The following is a 17472-nucleotide window of genomic DNA, read 5'->3' as shown; positions in this document are numbered from 1 at the left end:
GAGAGGCCACAGCAGTGAGAGGCCCGCGTACCGGAAAAAAAAAAAAAAGCCCTAAAAGGCATTTTGAACATTACCAGAAAAAGTAAATCAGAAAATCACAAAGCATTATCTTTTCCTACTAAAAAATCTCCCTAGAGAAGTGCCAATTAGTTCTGGACTCTAATCTCAGGGACAAAACCAGGCCAGGGCTTCCCTGGTGGCACCGTGGTTAAGAATCTGCCTGCCAATGCAGGGGACACAGGTTCGAGCCCTGGTCTGGGAAGATCCCACATGCCGTGAAGAAACTAAGCCCGTGCACCACAACAACTGAGCCTGCACTCTACAGCCCGAGAGCCACAACGACTGAGCCCACGTGCCACAACTACTGAAGCCCGCACGCCTAGAGCTCGTGCTCCGCAACAAGAAAAGCCTCCGCTCGCCGCAACTGGAAAAAGCCTGCGTGCAGCAATGAAGACCCAATACAGCAATGAAGACCAATCAATGCAATCATTAAAAAAAAAATGATGACAAAAATGGGAAAGAAAGTGGTTGGTCGATAACATACTATGGTAGGTGAGTTTCTGGAACTCACAAACCTGTTTCCCACCTCAAAGCTTTTACATTTCCTGTGCCTTCTGCATGGAATGCTCTCCTCCAAGATATCTACTTGGTTCACTTCCTTGTGTCCTTAGTTCCTTATGCTACCTTGCCAGTGAAGGCCTTTCCTAACCACCTAACTACCTAACTTCCTCCTTCCTAGCTTTATTTTCTCCAACATCACTATATATACTTTACTAATTTATTAGCTTATTATCTGCTCTTACTGCTCTTCCTAGAGTTTAAGCTCCATGTGGACTGGGATTAATGTCTCTTTTGTTCACCGCTGTATCCCCAGGGCCTAGAATAGTGCCTAAGTTAGTACACACTCCATAAATGTGTATTAAGTGACTGAATGAGTTGTCTTAATACAAATACAAAATTTATCATCATTTTAGTCTTTCTGCAAAAACCAGACTACCTGCTTCATGAAATCAGTGATGCTTCTAATATTTTGAGTCCACTTGAAGATTAATAAAAACCACCATCGGGCTTCCCTGGTGGCGAAGTGGTTGAGAGTCTGCCTGCCGATGCAGGGGACACGGGTTCGTGCCCCGGTCCGAGAAGATCCCACATGCCGCGGAGCGGCTAGGCCCGTGAGCCATGGCCGCTGAGCCTGCGCGTCGGAGCCTGTGCTCTGCAACGGGAGAGGCCACAACAGTGAGAGGCCCGCATACCGCAAAAAAAAAAAAAAAAAAAAAATCTAATTCAATATCAGAGAAGTAATTGGAATACAGCCAAAGCACCCTTATTTTTCACTTATTTATTCATTCATTTATTTATCATCACACATGTTTCCTCATAATTATAGGTTCTTCTAATTTAACAAAGAAACACTTTAGCTACAAGAGACAATATGGTTCATTTGAAGACACATAAGGAATGATTTAAACCATAAAAACTCATTTTCTGGAGTCAGAGTCAAAATATCTAGCTTCTAAATTCCAATATTTGTAATTAAAGATCCTTGGTCAAAAATATAATTTAGGTTCTTTAATTTCAACAAACAATAAATATGCCTAAGTGCCTTATTACCTATGGAAATTTCTAAACAAGATATACCCACCTCAGTAATATAAATTTATATCAAGTATAGATGTTGTGGCAAGCAATCCATTCCTTCTAATAAGTAAGAATTACACATCTGCTGAACTTCCAACAAAAGCTACCATTTTTTTCCTTAATGAAACACTATTTCATCTGTAACCAGAGACTGGCCAAAGACAAAATATTTGAAGTCATGTTCAGTGCTCAACTCTTTATTTAGTTTCTTTCTACTTATTTTCAACAACAGATTCAAAATAACTGGTTCGGTTTGTTTTTCAGGTTTTTTAATTGAAATATAGTAGATTTACAATATTATATTAGTTTCAGATGTACAGCATAGTGATTCAGTATTTTTAGAATATACTCCATTAACAGCTATTAATATTATAAAATAACGGCTATAATTCCCTGTGCTATAGAATATATCCTTCTTTCTTATCTATTTTATACATAATAGCTTGTATCTCTTAATCCCATACCCCTACCTTGCCCCTCCCCACTTCCCTCTCCCCACTGGCAACCACTAGTTTGTTTTCTAAATGTCTGTCTGTTTCTGTTTTGCATCTATGTTCGTTTGTTTTATTTTTGAGATTCCACATATAAATGATATCATACGGTGTTTGTCTTTGATTTATTTCACTAAGGATAATATTCTCTAAGTCCATCCATATTGCTGCAAATAGCAGAATTTCATTCTTTTTATGGCTAATATTCCATTGTATATATAATTTGTTTATATATATATACATATATATATACACCACACATATATATAAACACATATATACACCACATACACATATATGGTGTGTATATATATTCCCTCTGTTCATGGACACTTGGGTTGCTTCCATATCTTAGCTATTGTAAATAGTGCTGCTATGAACATTGGGGTGCATGTATCTTGTTGAATTAATGTTTTCTTATTTTCTAGATATATACCCAGTAATGAAATTTCTAGATCATATGGTAGTTCTACTTTTAGTTTTTTGAGGAACCTCCATACTGTTTTCCATAGTGGCTGCACCAATTTACATTCCCACCAACAGTGTATAAGTGTTACCTTTTCTTCACATTCTTGCCAAAGTTTGTTTTCTGTAGACTTTTTGATGATGGCCATTCTGACAGGTGTGAGATGATACCTCATTGTGTTTTTGATTTGCATTTCTCTAATAATTTGCAATGTAAAGCATCTTTTCACATGCCCATTAGCTGTTTGTATGTCTTCCTTGGAGAAATGTCTATTCAGATCTTCTGCCCATTTTTGGATTGGGCTGTTTTTTTTTTTAATTTTTTGTTTTTTTGATATTGAGTTGTATGAGTGTTTTTCAGTTTTGAATATCCTTTATCAGGATTTTTTTTTATTTGAACCACATGATAATATGTCTATTTGTCTATTTACCTATATATTTCCTCCTTAAATGTTTCTTACCCAAATTTTAAGGGGGAAGGAGAGGCTTTTCTTATGTAATTTCTCCACATGCCCTCTCTGCCATCTTTCTTTTTTTTTTTTTTTTTTTGCAGTACGCAGGACTCTCACTGCTGTGGCCTCTCCCGTCGCGGAGCACAGGCTCCGGACGTGCAGGCCCAGCGGTCAAGGCTCACAGACCCAGCCGCTCCGCGGCACGTGGGATCACCCCGGACCGGGGCACGAACCCGTGTCCCCCGCATTGGCAGGCGGACTCCCAACCACTGCGCCACCAGGGAAGCCCCCATCTTTCTTTTTAAAATAGCAGCAACCCACAGCCATTTCTAACCTCCCCCAAATCCACATGCAAATTTGTAATCTGGGAGCCACCTTCAATTAATTTCTCTTCCTCATGATTCACATGCAATCTTTCATTAGATATAATTGAATCTATCATCTTAATATGGCATAAATCCACCAACTACCATTGGGTCTTCCTCCTGTCTTTCTGAGGGTAATATAGTCATCTCCTAACTGGCTCTGTCTCTATCTCCTCTGATCCATCTTGCTATCAGGTTTGTTTCCAAAAATGTGACCTATCTGACCACATTGCATCACAGATTCTGAACTTGCAATGCCTCCCTACTGTCTACCGAATGAAATACAATTTATTATGGACCTTTAGAAAATCAAGATCTGGTTCCTAACCTACCTTACCATCTTCTCATAAGTGATTGAAACCCAGTGATTTACCAAGTATCTCATTTGTTTTCATGAACCTCCACATATACTATTCTCAAAAAACTGGAAAACTGATCTCATCTTCCCACACCCTACCCCCATCTTTATTTCCTAAATGCGTTCTGATACTTTTCTTATTGGGTTGGGCAAAAAGTGCCTTTGGTTTTTAAGTAAAAATAAAAGACACGTTTTTCATTTTCACCAAGAACTTTATTGAACAACGTAGTCACCCTTTTTTTCCACTACCTTCTGCCATTTTTCAGGCAACTTCATAATCCCATCTTCCCAAAACTTTTTATCTTTTTGAGCAAAGAACTGTTCCAGGCGCCTTTTACAGTCTTCCAGGGAATTGAATTTGTTTCCATTAAGAGAACTTTGTAAAGACCCAAATAAATAGAAATCCGAAGGTGTAATGTCTGGTGAATTCAGTGGATGAATCAGAACTTCCCAGCCAAGCTGTAACCGTTTTTGCCTGGTCATCAAAGAAACATGTGGTCTTGCGTTATCCTGATGGAAGATTATGCATTTTCTGTTGATTAGTTCTGGACGCTTTTCATCGAGTGACGCTTTCAGTCGGCCTAATTGGGAGCAGTACTTGTTGGAATTAATCGTTTGGTTTTCCTGAAGGAGTTCATAATAGAGGACTCTCTTCCAATCCCACCATATACACAACATCACCTTCTTTGGATGAAGACCGGCCTTTGGTGTGGTTGGTGGTGGTTTATTTCGTTTGCCCCACAATCTCTTCCATTCCACATTATTGTATAGTATCCACTTTTCATCGCCAGCCACAATTTGTTTTAAAAACGGAACGTTTTCATTACGTTTAAGTAGAGAATCGCATGTGGAAATACAGTCAAGAAGGGTTTTTTTGCTTAACTTATGTGGAACCCAAACATCAAAGAGATAAACATAACCAAGCTGGTGCAAATGATTTTCAATGCTTGATTCGGATATTTTGAGTATGTCAGCTATCTCCCGCGTGGTATAACATTAATTGTTCTCAATGAATGTCTCGATTTGATCGCTATCAGTTTCAACTGGTCTACCCCACCGGGGAGCATCATCCAGCGAGAAATCTCCAGCATGAAACTTTGCAAACCACTTGTGACATGTTCGATCAGTCACAGCATCTTCTCCATACACTGCACAAATCTTTTTTTGCCTTTCAGTTGCGTTTTTACCTTTCTTCAAATAATAAAGCATAATATGCCAAACACGTTGCTTTTTTCTTTCATCTTCAATATTAAAATGGCTACACAAAAATTCACCAATTTGGATGCCTTTTTTTTTTTTGGCTGTGTTGGATCTTTGTTTCTACGCACGGACCTTCTCTAGTTGACGTGAGTGGGGGCTACTCTTTGTTGCGGTGCGCGGGCTTCTCATTGCGGTGGCTTCTCTTGTTGCGGAGCACGGGCTCTAGGTATGCGGGCTTCAATAGTTGTGGCTCACGGGCTTAGTTGCTCCATGGCGTGTGGAATCTTCCCAGACCGGGGCACGAACCCGTGTCCCCTGTATTGGCAGGCGGACTCTCAACCACTGCGCCACCAGGGAAGCCCTAATGTAATTACTTTTATATAATAATTATGATTTTGAAAGTCTGCAAAGTGATTAAAGGGCATTTTCTAAGAAATAGATTTCTGGATTTAAATTATACAGTTTTTCTGCTTATAGTTTTGGTGTTATCTAATTTATTATTATTACTATTATTAAATAGTTTTGAAGTGGCAAGTATAGAGTTAGACATTTACAAATATCTGAGATGTTAGGTCTAAAATGTTTTTAATCACAGATTTTGAAAGTTGACACAAGTATATCCCCGTTATCCTTTTTGTTTTTTTAGCATTTATTAGTTTTGACTCACTCTAGCATGTTATACACATAGCACCTGTGCCCATTTAGCAAAGAATTTCAGTACAAATCACTCTGAATTGAATAGACATCTCTAAGAAGTATTACAATTGTTGAAATATTTTTAGAAACTGAAACAAGGAAATAAACAACTTCAGTAAAGTGATTTAAATAACAAATAACGCATCTTTATAAACAGTTTATCTCCTTGAGAACAAAGAATAAACAAGGAGATGAGGTTTTTTTTCCCTTCACTATTAAAGCAGATCACAATATGAATGGGTGAAATGTCATGAATAATTGGAGAAAATCACAGAGTAATCTTCGAAAAAAACATCTGATTTATTTAAAATTGTCGTTGTTTGTCTTATTAGAACCTTTATTTAACCTTGTTATCCACAATGCAGTATTCAAGCTGGGCTATCAAAAACATACTTTGGAACTAACGATATTTTGAAATTTTTGACTTTCTCAAATGCAGGCTATGGTAATGTAAATCTCCCATGGCAGATGTTTTACTTGGGACCTAATTAATTGACAGAAATGCCTGTGAAAACTAATATTTTGAATCTAAAATGACAGTAAATAAATCAAGGTTTTGAAACACTCTGTCAATAGATTTAAGCTCAGGTTTCTGGTCAAGATGATCATCAAGCTTTCCAGTACTAGATTCATTTAGTTACAACATTGATTGACTAGCCTCTGCTCACAGGCCTAGCCACACAGCACCAGTCACTTCTAATCATGGCTTCAAGGCCTCATCCTATGATTTTCAACTACATTCTTTCTTTCTAGGTAAGGCCATTTCCTTATCGACTTGTTCACAGATTCTAGGCATTTCAGGGCTTACCATGTGTCCGGCACTGTTCTAAATGCTTTATAAATATTAACTCTCAGTACTCATAATCACCTGGTAAGGTAGATACTATTTTTGTCCCCATTTTACACATGAAGAAACAGAGGCACAGTCAGGCAAAAAACTTTTCTAGGGTTACTTGGCTACTGAGGATTTTGCCCATTTCCTCTACCAGACCCTCACTAAATATAATTGATTTGCTCATAGCATTGTCTTCAAGTCAGACACATTTATGTAAAATATAAATTTCTAGGCAAGAGATACCTATACTATAAAAATATATCAGAATGGTAGTGCGTAAATCACACTAGTATTGTGCCTAATGGATAGAAGAAATTAGAGAAAGCAAGGTAGCATGGAGATCTCTGTGGTCTAACATTAACCAAGCTAGGGTATGGCAAGGGGGTGAGGGCAGATGAGAAAGAGGTGAAAAAGATGATGCACAGCTAAAGCCCAACCAATTCAAAAAATAATACTTACAGCAAAAAGGATATAAATATTGGGGGTATTGCTTGAGAGTAAATGGAATGAGAGTGACTTTAGATATGCTGAGTTTGGTTAGTCAATAGGACAACAAACAGAAATAGCACATGGGTGCCTGTGTGAGTGTGTGCTGTGGGGTGGCAAACATTGTAGTAATATGCTCATACTCCAAGTTGAGGTAAGTATCGATTTGGAAGCGTTAAACAGCTGAGTGGATCAAGCCTTGTCGCAGCAGGCCTGGTCAATCTCTCTACTGAAACCAGCCCACAGGTTCTGGCCAAATATACCTCCTGTGAAGATATGTTCCCAAACGAGTAGTTAGGAGAGCTTACTTCCTTTGCAAACACAACTAGGAATCAAAGCTGGTGTGCCTGTGTATATCCTAGTGGCTAAGGCCTTTCACTAGAACACTGATACAAATCCACAGAGATTTGCCAGACCTTTCACCTCCCAGTAGGAGCTACGGCGCTGTTTGCATCCTGACACTCTCTTCCGACCTGGCATCTCATAGATTTCCAGTCTGGGCAGTCCTCAGCTGCTAAATGCAGTACCTTCTTTGGGTCAAACTAGAGAAACAGGGGCAACTATTTCTCAGGTCCATTCTTTTCTCTACATTCCCACTGCTGCTATCTTAGTTCTGCCAGAGTGATCTTTCTAAACTAAAAATCAAGTCACTCCCATTCAGTGGTTTCCTTTAGAATGTCTTTAGATAAGGGTCAGAACCACAAACACCGTAATGCCTCATGGCCTTGTCCCTCTGGCCTTAGTCCTTGTCATTTTGCACTTTCATTCCAGTAGTACTAAACTATGTGTAGTTCCCCAGCAGTGCTTTCCTCTGGGCCTCTGTATTTATCTCTTTCTCTGGAATGCACCTCCCACACACAGGCACACCCAAATCACAGGCACTTTGCACGTCAAACACCAACTTTATGTCTCAGTTTTGTTGCTTCCTTGTGGAATTCTTTCCCTACTACCCTTGAGACTGGGTTATGTGGCTCTCATCACGTTCTACTGACGTGTCCCTACAACCAGACTGAAAGATCCTGGAAACAAAAACCATATCTTTTTTGCCACCTTCCCTCCTCTCCATGCTCCCTCCTGCCCTAGCACCTAGCACAGCACTTGGTTTACTTTAGCTGCTCAGTACATATTTGTCACATGAATGGCTAGAGACATATCTGTTCAGCTAAGGAGATCACATGATGCTATTGGTTCTGGAAATGACCCTCTCCCTGCCCCACCAACTAATCAATACAATATATATGGCATTCTTCAGATTCTCTAGATCCTTGCTATTTGGTGTGGTCTGAAGACCAGCAGCGATGGCATTTTCTGGAACTTGTCAGAAATGCAAAATCTCAGGTCTCATCCTAGAACTCCTGGATCAGAATCTGCAGTTTTATACAATCTCCAGGTGACTTGTATGCATATTAATGTTTGAGAAACACTGCTCTAGATAACACTGTTGGTTCTTTACTTAGAAAGTTCATAATCCATTTTCTTGAGAGAAGGAATACAAATGCCTGGTTCCCACTGTTCCCACAGCTCAGGATTGTGTATTTTCACCCTGATTCAGGTTTACACTAACCTTGCCTGGCCTTACATGGTTGAAATCAGCCACTCTGCATGAGGTCAGGGGCTTTCAATTTCAAAAGGAATCCTGCGGTGTTTTTTTTTTAATCCCCCCAGAAGTCAACCACTTGAGCAAGGATAGAAATTGCTCATTGTCATGGCTGCTTTTGACTCTTCCAGACACTGGATCCAATGTCATCTCTAAGAGGAGAGTCCCTCCTCACCCAGGAGTGTCTGAGCAGTCCTGATGTCTAAGGAGTCCTCAGCCATTGGCTGGAGTGCTCAGCATTTGCCTGTGAGCAGCCACGGGATATGTGGACTCAGAACAAATGCAGTAATGAATTTCAGCACACAGCAGCTGAGGCCATAGGTTAATTATGTTTCCTGAGGCTAGAGATCTGAGAGGCACATTCTCACGGCTACCACAAAGGGTTATGAGAAGATATAGGGAAAAAGGCATAATTGGTGGAGAAGAACTTGGATAAAAGCAAGAGAGGGGGGTTCCGATGTTGATACAACCAGCTGGGCACTGCCTGATTTACCAATACAGAAGAGACACTAAATCACGCAAAAAAAAGTAACCAAATGTAGAATTGAGTGTGCACTGGAAGAGACACTCTGTGAAGGATCTCAGGGTACGGAGTAAGACCCCTCTAAGGGCCTGCCTAAAACACAACAGATCAACAGATGCTCACTAACCTGCCTTCTGAGAGTGAGTCACGTTACCAGGCTTATTTTGCTGAGTGGCTTGCTCCAGGTCTTGCCTCTTCTTTTTTTCTTTCTTTTTTTTTTTCGTCTTTTTTCAGGATCTTAGTTCCCCAACCAGGGATCGAGCCCATGCCCCCTACAGTGGAAGCACGGAGTCTTAACCACTGGACCACCAGGGAAGTCCCCTGCCTCTTCTTTAAATGAAACTGTGAACAAATATACAAGGAAAATCGGTGTGAGGACGTATTAACCTCCCCAAGATCCCAAACTCTTAGTCCAAGAAGCAACCCTGCAGTGACCCCTCCATGACCGTGGAAGTAGAGAACTTAACCTTTAAGGGAAGGATAGAGACTATCTGATATGCTCCTAGAAGGGCTTAACATCATCTCCAAAGCCTGAGTCTCCAACCCCAGCTGGTCGTCCAACAATTCAATTCAATTCTGACACTAAATACCTGGATTTAGCACAGACCCTGCAGGTTAAAGAGTCAGTCCCACAAGACTGCTCCCACTTCAGACACCAGCCTTAAATGGGTTGCCTAAGCTACCCACTCCCGCCTGGCTGGTTACAAATGTGAGGATTCTCATGACCCCCTTCCCCCTCAGGTTTGATAATTCGACTCACAGAACTCAGAAAAAAACACTTTACTTATGTTTAACAGTTTATTATAAAGGATAACAACTCAGGAATAGCCAAATGGAAGAGGTGTCCAGGGCAAAATATGGGGGTGGTACGCAAGGCTCTTCCTTGCCCTCTCCTGTCTGCCACATTCCCAGGAGTCAGGGGGTGGGGCTGAAAATTTCACTGTGCTTTGCAGATATTGCAATTTTACAAACTGAAGGTTTGCAGCAACTCTTAGTGGAGCAAGTCTATCAGCGCTATTTTCCCAACAGTATTATTTTTTAATTAAGGTATGCACATTGTTTTTTGAGACATAATGCTGTAGCACACTTAAAAGACTACAATGTAGTGTAACATAACTTTTGTATGCATTGGGAAACGAAAAAATTTGTGGACTTGCTTATCTGTGATATTTGCTTTACTGTGGAAATTGGGAACTGAACCCATAGTATCTCTGAGGTATGCCTGTACAGTAGCTTATCCTGCAAATATAATCCCATGTGTGTGTAATGACGGCACATTCAAGGTTATTCACTGCGGCACTGTAATAGTGAAAGACTGAGGTCACCAAAGATATTCATCTGTAGGGGATGCAGTGGAGAAAAATGTTTTCCTCTACCCTTCTAGGGTAGATAATAATTAACTTGACATAAAACAACGTAACGGGAGAGAAACAAATTTAATTTTGTATGTACAGGAGTCCAATAGAAGCATGAGACTAAAGAGCAGGTTGGGCAGTTGAAGCTTATGTACCACCCTGAGCTAAGGAATGGGATAGGGGCCTGGGGCTTCCAAGGAACAGATGTTTGGCAATTAGATGTTTGCTCTGCCACAGAAATAGGTCATTCAGGCAAAAGTTCTCTCTGGTAATAGCTCTCTCTAGGCCAGGCCCCCTATCTACGTTCTTTTAGGTAGTGGCGAGAGAGGTACAAGTTTTTCTTGAGTCTGCTGCATCTTGATTGCCCTCCGTTCAAGATAATCCACATGCCAAACTGGCATATTTTGGGGTCACACATTCTGCTCCCCTTCAGGGACAAGTTAAATAAATTATGGTACATCAGGTAATGAAATACTTTGCTGCTGGATAAGTGTGGATCTATCTCCAAGATACATTGTTAAGTAAAATAAGGTGCAAAAGTGTGTGTTTCCTATGATGCCATTTTTGTTATATATACATATATATATGTAAACATGCTAGAATGTTTCTGGAAGGATACAAAGATACGCAGCAAGAAACTGGTAACAGTGGGTGTCAATGGAAAGGGGAACTAGATGGCTGCAGACAGGGATTGGAGGCAGCTATATCAATGGATACTCAAGTGCATTTTGACTTTTGAATCATGTAAATGCTTTATTTAAAATTAACAAACAAGCCGCAGTGTTTATAAATAATGTCCTCAATACCAAATCTGAAAATGCCCGCATTCTCAAAAGCTGGAAGTAGCCTGGGCATGCCTTGAGCTCTCAGAGGTTCTGAGGGTGACTCATGTTGTAAGTAGTCTTCAGTGGAGAGGAGGGAGATACTGAGCTTTGTGGGGTTTACTTTGCTTTGTACTGCATGAAGTGAGGCTACATGCTGAGAGTAAGGAAGAGGGGTGTGAAATACAAGAAGAGGATAAAATAAGGGAATGCTGAGGTGTGTTGAAGGGTCAGCTGAGATTGGAAACCATAAATTTACAAAGGCGTCAGCTAGTTCGGGATTTTCTTCAGGAAATCACAGCAGCCTGGGAGCAGGGGTTTAGAGGTAGGTCAGGGTGTGAGCTCTGAGTTAGAAAAATGATATAAGAGTGGCCAGGCTGGCCCTTGAGAAGTTTACAGGACTTCACTAGGTTCGTCACATTTTCAGAGTCTGACACTCTGGAGGTCCAGCTACTTGGTTTTACCATTTTCCTCAGAGGTGATTAGGCCTGGGGGAGTGATGCATTAGTCAAGTTCACAAGACACTGATTGATAAGACAGAACCTCAATTTACAAATTTAAAATGAAAATATAAACTAGCTGGTCCCACAAGGCAGCATCTCCTTTTGCCTACAAGAAAGTCCTCATAACAAATAATCCTAAAATGTATATGGAACCACAAAAGACCCAGAATTGCCAAAGCAATCCTGAGGAAAAAGAACGAACCTGGAGGCATAACCCTCTCAGACTTCAACAATACCTCAAAGCTACAGTAATCAAAACAGAGAAGTATTGGCACAAGAACAGACATATGGATCAATGGAACAGAAGAGAGAGGCCAGAAACAAGCCCACACGCCTATGGTCAATTAATCTCTAACAAGGGAGGCAAGAATATACAGTGGAGAAAAGACAGTCTCTCCAGCAAGTGGTGTTGGGGAAGCTGGAAAGCCACATGTAAATCAATGAAGTTAAAACACACCCTCACAGCATACACAAAAATAAAATCAAAATGGCTTAAAGGCTTAAATATAAGACACGACACCATAAAACTCCTAGAAGAGAACACAGGCAAAACATTTTCTGACATAAACTGTAGCAATACTTTCTTAGATCAGTCTCACAAGGCAAAAGAAATAAAAGCAAAAATAAACAAACAGGACCTAATCAAACTTATAAGCTTTTTGCCCAGCAGAGGAAACCATAAACAAAACAAAAAGACAACCTACAGAATGGGAGAAAATATCTGCAAACAATGCAAGAGACAAGGGTTTAATTTCCAAAATATACAAACAGCTCGTACAGCTCAATATCAAAAAGCAAACAACCCAATCAAAAAACTGGGCAGAAGATCTAAATAGACCTTTCTCCTAAGAAGACATCCAGATGGCCAACAGGTACATGGAAAGATGTTCAATATCACTAATCATTACAGAAATGCAAGTCAAAACTACAATAAGGTATCACCTCACACAGTCAGAATGATCATCATCAAAAAGTCTACAAATAAATGCTGGACAGAGTATGGAGAAAAGGGAACCCTTCTACACTGTTGGTGGGAATGTAAACTGGTGCAGCCACTATGGAGAACAGTATGGAGGTACCTTTAGAAATTAAAAATAGAGCTACAATATGATCCAGCAATCTCACTCCTGGGTATTTATCAGGAAAAGATGAAAACTCTAACTTGAAAAGATACACACACCCCAATGTTCATAGCAACAATTATTTACAATAGCCAAGGCATGGAAGCAATCTAAGTGTCCAACAACAGATGAATGGATAAAGAAGATGTGGTATATATATATATATAATGGAGTATTACTCAACCATAAAAAAGAATGAAATATTGTCATTTGCAGCAACATAGATAGACCTAGAGATTATCATATTAAGTGAAGTCAGACAGAGAAAGACAAATACCACATGATATCACTTATATGTGGAATCTAAAAAAAAAATTATACAAATGAACTTACTTATGAAACAGAAACAGACTCACATACACAGAAAACAAACTTATGGTTACCAAAGGGGAAAGGGCGGGTGAGAGGGATAAATAACAGTTTTAACAGATACACACTACTATATATAAAATAGATAAACAACAAGGATTTACTATATAGCACAGGGAACTACATTCAATATCTTATAATAACTTATAATGGAAAATAATCTGAAAAAGAATATATATATACACGTATGTAATATATAACTGAATCACTTTGCTGAAACCTGAAACTAACACAACATTGTAAATCAACTATATTTCAATTTTAAAAAATGTTTAAAAAGTCCTCATAGAAAATGAAATTACTATCAGCCGACTGTTCAGTGATCTCTGAATAAAGAGGAGTGGATGATCTTAATGACTAGAACTACCTAGCTGTGATAATCTAATATACTACTCAAGGAACACAACTCTCAAGGTGTCCACAGTAATTCAGGCACATTGACAAATTATTTTTCTAGAATTGAACCATTAGGAAAACATAAAATTGGTTATAGTTTTCTATCATCTTAGCCCATGGTTACAATATGGTTGTATCTTCTCGTCCCCACCACCCACTTCAGTTGCCACCCTTGTGTTACCAGTGTTAACAGTTTGGTGTATATCCTTTGCTACAAAAATATGCACATATAAAAGTACATACATACAATGACAGGGTTTTGTTTGTTTACCCAAATGGGATCATACTGCACAAATTATTCTTTGATCCTTACTTACCAAAACATCATGGATATTCCTCTTCTAATTCTAATAACTAAAACTAGATATATTCTAACATCTTAAGACATAAAAATAGGGACTTCCCTGGTGGCACATTAGTTAAGAATCCGCCTGCCAATGCGGAGGACACGGGTTCAAGCCCTGGTCCGAGAAGATCCCACGTGCCGCGGAGCAACTAAGCCCGTGCACCACAACTACTGAGCCTGCGCTCTAGAGCCCGCGAGCCACAGCTACTGAAGCCCACGCGCCTAGAGCCCGTGCTCCGCAACAAGAGAAGTCACAACAGTGAAAAGCCCATGCACCAAGACGAAGAGTAGCCTTCCCAAAATAAAAAAAAGAGTAGCCCCCACTCACTGCAACTAGAGAGAGCCTATGCAGCAACGAAGACCTAATACAGCCAAAAATAAATAAATAAACTTAAAAAAATAGAATTATTTCATTTGCTCTAGTATATAATTTATATATTACATATAAATTACATAAAATATTATATAATTTCCCTTAGTTTGAATATACTATAATTCAAGCATTTCTAATTCAGGCTGTTTTCAGTTTTTGCCACTACAAATAAAGCTGCAATAAACATCCTTGGACTTACATCCTTAAGTACTATGGTCTCTTGAAGCAAAAGCTGGATTTTGGGATCAAAGTGTCCTGAATATTTTTAATTTGGATAAATATGAGCAAATTGCCTGTTTCCTTACAGTCTCCCTAACACTGTATGTTTCTGTTCTTTTTGATTTTTGCCAATAAGATAGAAAACAGTATTTCATATTTTCTTTAATGTATTGATACATTTATTTGATTAGTGAGGTTGAGCATATTTTTCCCACTTATTGTCCATTTGAATTTCTTTTCCTAAGAGGCAGCATGAAATAGTGGTTATGTATATAAATTCTGGAGCTAGTTTTGCCATTTTGTACTTGTTATTTTGCCTTTCTGCCTCAGTTTCCCCATGTGTAAAATGGAGACAGTAATGGTACCCACCTATAGGGTTGTTAGGAGGATTTGACAAATTCATTATCTGAAAAACATGTAAAATTGTACCTATCCATATTCTTTGCTCATTTTTCTATGGGATTGTCTTTTTCTTATCAATTTATGGGAGTTCTTTTTATATTAGGAATATTAGCCGTTCACGATCTTACATGTTACAGATATACTTCCCCCAATTTTTAAAAAAATAATGCCTTTTGATATGTAATTTTTATTAAAAATTTATGTATTTAAATGACATTTTCTTTATAGCTTGTTTCCCATATTGCTTAGGAAGCACTTTTTTTACTCAAGGTTATACAATTTTTCTCCTAAATTTTCTCTAAACGTTAAAAAAAAAAAAATTTCAGGGCTTCCCTGGTGGCACAGTGGTTGAGAATCTGCCTGCTGATGCAGGGGATACGGGTTCGAGCCCTGGTCTGGGAGGATCCCACATGCCACAGAGCAGCTGGGCCCATGAGCCACAGCTACTGAGCCTGTGCGTCTGGAGCCTGTGCTCCGCAACAAGAGAGGCTGCAACAGTGAGAGGCCTATGCACTGCAATGAAGAGTGGCCCCCACTTGCCACAACTAGAGAAAGCCCTCACACAGAAACAAAGCCCCAACACAGCAAAAATAAATTAATTAATAAACTCCTACCCCCAACATCTTTTAAAAAAAAATTTTATTTTTCAATTCTATCTTGGAATTCCCTGATGGTCCAGTGGTTGGGACTCTGTGCTCTCACTGCTGAGGGCCTGGATTCAATCCCTGGTTGGGAACTAAGATCCCACAAGCCATGTGGTGCGGCCAAAAAAAACCACAACAAAAATAAATAAATTCTATCTGGAATTTTTCCATGGTATAATGCAGGGGACTAGCTATGTGGTCTCCCTATTCCCTAGACACTCAACTGTGTCAGCAACATTTCCCCAATTAATTGAAATGCTCCCCTTGTTGTATATCATGTTCGTTGTTAGGATCTGTTCTGCACTCTATTTTATAGAGAGCCCAAACCATACTCGTTTTGTTTGTTTTTTTCTGGCCATGCTGCGCGGCTTGTGGGATCTTGATTACCAGACCAGGGATCCAACGCAGGCCCTCGGCAGTGAAAGTGCAGAGTCCTGACCACTGGACTGCCAGGGAATTCCCCATACTCTTGTTTATAGTTAGCTTTGCGGTGAGTTTTAACATTTGGTAAAGCAAATCCCACTTTGAATTTTTTCACTTTCATAATCTTCTTGGCTAATCTCCAACATATGAACTTTAAAAAAATCTTGTCCAGTACTACCCAATGCACCCAAGGCAGAGAGGAGGTTAAAACCAATCACAGTGGGATTCTGATTATATTTGCATTATTAATTTTATTTATTTTTTATGTATCAAACATTTTATCAAATCATTAATGAGAGAATAAGATGTTACAATTGGTTCAGAGAAGTCAGAGGGAACAGACGTATACATAAACAATCAGGAATGCTGATAAAAATTTTTTTAATTAAGTTTTTTATACAGCAGGTTCTTATTAGTCATCCATTTTATACACATCAGTGTATACATGCCAATCCCAATCTCCCAATTCATCCACCACCACCACCACCCCCCCGTCACTTTCCCCGCTTGGTGTCCACATGTTTGTTCTCTACATCTGTGTCTCGATTTCTGCCCTGCAAACCGGTTCATCTGTACCATTTTTCTAGGTTCCACATATATGTGTTAATATATGATATTTTTCTCTGACTTACTTCACTCTGCATGAGAGTCTCTAGATCCATCCACGTCTCTACAAATGATACAATTTTGTTTCTTTTTATGGCTGAGTAATACTCCATTGTATATATGTACCACATCTTCTTTATCCATTTGTCTGTCGATGAGCATTTAGGTTGCTTCCATGTCCTGGCTATTGTAAATAGTGCTGCAATGAACATTGGGGTGCATGCGTCTTTTTGAATTATGGTTTTCTCTGGGTATATGCCCAGTAGTGGGATTGCTGGGTCATATGGTAATTCTATTTAGTTTTTTAAGGAACCTCCTGTTATTTTATTTATTTATTTTTATTTTCAGCTGTGTTGGGTCTTCGTTGCTGCCTGCGGGCTTTCTCTAGTCGCAGCAAGCAGGGGCTACTCTTTGTTGCAGTTCACAGGCTTCCCATCGCAGTGGCTTCTCGTTGCGGAGCTTGGGATCTAGGTGTGCAGGCTCAGTAGCTGTGGCGCACGGGCCTAGTTCCTCCCTGGTATGTGGGATCCTCCCCAACCATGGATCAAACCCGTGTCCCCTGCATTGGCAGGTGGACTCTTAGCCACTGCACCACCAGGGAAGCCCCTGCATTATTAATTTTAGATGAAGTGATATTTTTCCGATATTAAGTCCTCCTATTCAGGAACATGGAGTCTTTTTTACTTAGGTTTTGGTTTATATCCTTTAATAAAATTTCATAATTTTTTTCTTGTAGATCCTGTGTCTTCCTTCTTATTTTTTTTTTTTTTTTTTTTTTTTTTTTTTTT

This window comes from Neophocaena asiaeorientalis, unplaced genomic scaffold, assembly GCF_003031525.2.
Source record: "Neophocaena asiaeorientalis asiaeorientalis breed wild unplaced genomic scaffold, Neophocaena_asiaeorientalis_V1.1 scaffold105, whole genome shotgun sequence".
NCBI classification, from domain to species: Eukaryota; Metazoa; Chordata; class Mammalia; order Artiodactyla; family Phocoenidae; genus Neophocaena; species Neophocaena asiaeorientalis.
The sequence above is the reverse complement of the archived record's forward strand: the minus strand, read 5'-3'. Positions refer to the sequence as shown.